General features: G+C 40.4%; 1 long non-coding RNA gene across 1 annotated transcript; it reads right to left on the bottom strand.

Annotated features, from left to right (window-relative positions):
- Positions 1-775: 775 nt before the first annotated feature.
- Positions 776-2,341, bottom strand: LOC133258071 (uncharacterized). Its single transcript, XR_009739792.1, has 3 exons — positions 2,260-2,341; positions 1,425-1,502; positions 776-1,282 (listed from the first exon to the last, which is right to left on the bottom strand). It is a non-coding gene; the product is annotated as an uncharacterized LOC133258071 (long non-coding RNA).
- Positions 2,342-4,507: the final 2,166 nt, after the last annotated feature.

The following is a 4,507-nucleotide window of genomic DNA, read 5'->3' as shown; positions in this document are numbered from 1 at the left end:
TTAAAGACTTTGAAAATGGTCCACATTAAAAAAGTTTTAATTAATTTCATTAAGCACAATGCAAATCCATTGGGTGTTATCATGCATAAACATACTTTTATGAAAAATAACTACATTTTCTAAAAGAAAAAAAAAGCAAGGAACTTCTCACTATTTTACATTTCTGGCAAATGTTTCACCATGTAGCTCCGTAGAAAGTTGCTGGATTGTATGTCTGCTTCTGTGTCAATGACATTCTTAACTCCCCATACACTGGTGGTGAAAAAAAGGAATGACCAGTAGGGTCATTTGGTACACTGTGTTGACTTGTGGCTAAGGCCCAAGAGTTTTGTATGTCATTACATTTGCTCATTCGGTGCAAAAGGCCAAGAGACCTGATATTTAAATCCCAATCCTTTATAAAAGGAAAAGCAGAACATAACCCTGACCAAATGAAGTTTTTGTTTCTACCAGCACAATAATAAAACAGTAATGGAAGACATCATTATTTATCAGGGAATGGTTCCTATCACGCCATTTTAATCCAATGAGGAAAGTTATTGGGAAAAGAATGGAAACCTTGATCTGACTCCAAGAGCAAAAATCAGCACCAGGCTCCTCCTTTTCAGGTGGCAGCTGTTTCTCGTAACCAAGACACATGTTTGTTTTCTAAAATAATTGTGAGGACTAAGGAATAGCTACAAATGCCTTATGTAAAATTAGAATCGTATTTTTATTTGGTTTATGGAACTTTACCAAAAAAAGAGATCAAACACTGTTGAAAGGAATTGTTTGAAGTCCATAAAAAAAAAGATTAGAATGAGCCATGTTATGATACTTCTTTCTTCCTTTGGTACATACTGGATACAATTCTGGCAGACATATATGTCTAGCTAAAAAGATTGGTGATGGCTGTGTGACCAAAAGCACGTGACCCGGTAAGGAAGAATAGATTGTGGTGAAATTGACTAGCTTTTCTCCTGGCAGTAATTAGCACCTTGACTGCATACAAAACAACCCACCAAATCAATCTTTGTTCCAGCATTGTTATTAAAAGATGCTTTTTATTTGGTATGCCCACACCAAAGGACAGGAAAATCTTGCACTAATCAAGAGGGGTCAATAAAACTGAGTTCTCTGTTTGTTGTTCCCAGAAGGTACCTTTAAACACAGAACAAAAAAAAGAATGAATTGATTCAGAATGGCGGAAACAACAGGAGCCAATGGGAAGCATAAACAGAAGTCCAGCAGAGATGTTCTAACAACTTCCTTAGGCCATAGGGCTACTGGCCAATCTCAAAAACTGGAAAAAAAAAAACAAGAGTTACATTAAAGTCCTGTATCAGATGTATTTTCTGAGCATCCAGAAAATACACTGTTAAATAAATGTCTCCCTCCAATAACTAATGGTTTCTGTCTTTAGTACATTATATTATTGCACTTACTTGAGTGTTTATAAGTTCCTCCACCTCTGAAACTGTGATATTAAGGCTGAGAAACATCCTCCTCTGTGTTCCCAGAGCCTGGCACCCAGAAGGAATAACAGAGGAATGTATGTTACACTCTGCGAGGGCAGAGATCTTCCACTACTGCATTCCCAGTGCCTAGACCACTAGCACCCAGTAGGCGCTCAGTACACTTGGTTGACTGAGCGGCACAGCTATGACTGCACATGTGCTCCGTTGCTCAGTCGTGTCCGACTCTTTGTGACACCGTGGCTGTAGTGCCATGCCAGGCTCCTCCATCCATGGGATTTCCTGGGCAAGAATACTGGAGTGGGTAGCCCTGCCCTCCTCCAGGAGATCTTCCCAACTCAGGGATCGAACCTGCAACTCCTGCATTGCAGGCAGATTCTTTAACCTCTGGGCCGCTGGGGAAGTCCACGGTTATGATTACCAGCCACATATCTCTCCCACTGAAAGAAGAAACTGTGTTCCTTTTCTTTTAGCTTATTTAAAGCTGAATTTTTCCTAATCATGACATAGATTTCTATGGCTCTTTTTTTTTACTGATTTGCCCTGGGTAGGCCCTTAGATTCTCAATTCTTCAAAAGCCAGAGGCAATTGTTTTACCCATATCTGAACTCTGAACATTTTTCTTTGCAACAGTAAACTCTAATGATGTTATTCATGGTAAAATGTCATATCCTATTCTCAACTCTTTTCATTTTATATTAAGAAAATGTTAAATCTATCTTCTTCATGTCTCACTTGTACATCCATCAAAAAGTTAAGAAAATCAAATAAGGGTATTTTAGAAAAAGGCAATTAGTATAAGCACTTAGAATGCCCTCTGTCTTCTATCTGCTCCTGTTAGCTCTGGTCCAGGCTTGTCCTAAGACATCTCCTTGACAGACAGGATCAGGGTGTGGCACACAGCACAGACAGTGCAGTCTTCTAGTTCTTGGGCCTCATAATGGGAGGGTGTGAGAGTGTGTGTGTGTGTGTGTGTGTGTGTGTGTTGGTTGCTCAGTCATGTCCAACTCTTTGTGACTCCATGCACTATAGCCTGCCAGGCTCCTCTGCCCGTGGAATTCTCCAGGCAAGAATACTGGAGTGGGTAGCCATTCCCTTCACCAGGGGATCTTCCCAACCCAGGGATCAAACCCAGGTCTCCTGCATTATGCATAAAAAAGTGAAAATTTATAGAATCCTACTTCGGTGTGATGGCTAGTAGGAGAAAAAAGAATTAAAGTTTAAGTCTAATGAAAAATTTAGTTTTAATACTAAAATTGCAAATGTAATCATACCAAAGTTAGGGAAAAAGTAATTTATGAAAATTGTCTTGACATAGTAATCCCTAAAATAATTCAGTAATTGACATCAGGATTCAGTGTTCAGTTGACCATGGCAATGTGAATATGATCTAGTTAATTTTCTTGTTATCTTCATAGTCTCCAGAGTGTGATTAATTTTATCTGTGATTTCCACGTGGTGTTGATGTGATTCCTCCTATAATAAAATCTTCTCCAAAGAGTTTTCAATAACCCAAACAAAAAAAAAATACATGAGATAGAAATGAAAATCATAACCACATAACCAAAAATATGAGAATGCCTTATGAAGGAATAATGTAAATTGGAACTAATAAGTTTATTTACTGAGTCATGATTGTTGCCTAGATGGCATTTGACTTAAAGCTTTGCTGTTTGGGCTAAACAAAAACCAAGAAGGAAAAGAAGTTCCTTCCAGGCTGTGGTTGCTTGTGCCAGCTTCTATTAGGTTATCTCCACTCCTGATCCAAGGACCCTGGCAGCCTTACAGGAGCATAAGGCGCCAGCTGCCTCCACAGCCTCTGCACCTGGGTGTGAATGCTTCAGGCCTGATAGCTGAGGTCAGGGTGGAAATTCACAAGCAAATGTATCATAGTAAACATGGCTCTCATTCTTAATTGTAAATTGGAACTTCTTGAAAACCGTTTCTTCTGTTTATATTCTGGAGTGCTCCTAAGGGAAGCCCAAACATGCGCGAAACTACAAGAGATCACTGCTTGGTCTTCTTTAGGGGCAGAAGTCATGGAGTGTGGTGGATTTTCTTCTATTGACCAGCCAGACTGACAGCTCTGCCAGTACTGCCCACCTTGTTCATAGAAGGCTCTGACCATGTTCATCCAGGGCTTTCTTTTTCCTAAAGAGTCTGGCTTCATCCTCATTCCACTACTAAATTAACTTCCCCAAAGATTGTGCATCATCTTCTGATCATCAGATCCAATGACTGATGTTTATTTCTCATCAGACAAGATCCTACTGAACCAGTCCATATCCCCTTCTACTTCTGACCATGCCTTCGCCACCTGCCCCCCGCCCCACCTTAAAAAGTGGCTCTTTGATCTTATTCTTTTCTCAACCCGGTCGTCCTTTTCCTTTGAGATCCTATTCGCTCTCCCAGCCTTCATCTAAAAAACATACCACTTGGCTTTCCTTTCTTAATTTTCTGTTTGTGGTGCATGCATGCTAAGTCGCTTCAGTTGTGTTCGACTCTGTGACCCTGTAGACGGACTGTAGCCCACCAGGCTCCTTGGCTCATGGCATTCTCCAGGGAACAATACTGGAGTGAGTTGCCATTCCCTCCTCCAGGAAATCTTCCCAACCTAGGGATTGAACCCACTTCTCCTATATCTCCTGCATTGGCAGGCAGGTTCTTTACCACTCAAGCCAACTGGGAAGCCTCTGTTTGTGAACAAGCATCTTTTCCCAAGTCACCTGAAACCCATGTACAGAGGAGCCCGGCAGGCTACAGTCCATGGAGTCGCTAAGAGTGGATACAACCGATAGACTAACACAAACATATTTTGTTCAAATACTAAACTTTACTGAATCTTCACCTTATTATATTTAACCATATGAAGTTTCTATTAATGTAGGTCCAACATGGTCAAATATCAGTAATTTCACAGGATTCACTTTACCGTCAAACAAGTTCAAGTGCTTTTAATCTCAAATAGTCTAAGTAGTTTCCACTTTTCATTGATCACCTTACAATTTGCCCCAAACCTGTCTTTGCAGGCTTTTGGCCTTACTCATCTTCAG

Source organism: Bos javanicus, chromosome 12 (genome assembly GCF_032452875.1).
Source record: "Bos javanicus breed banteng chromosome 12, ARS-OSU_banteng_1.0, whole genome shotgun sequence".
Classification (NCBI taxonomy): domain Eukaryota; kingdom Metazoa; phylum Chordata; class Mammalia; order Artiodactyla; family Bovidae; genus Bos; species Bos javanicus.
This window is presented reverse-complemented; position numbering and strand designations above follow the sequence as displayed.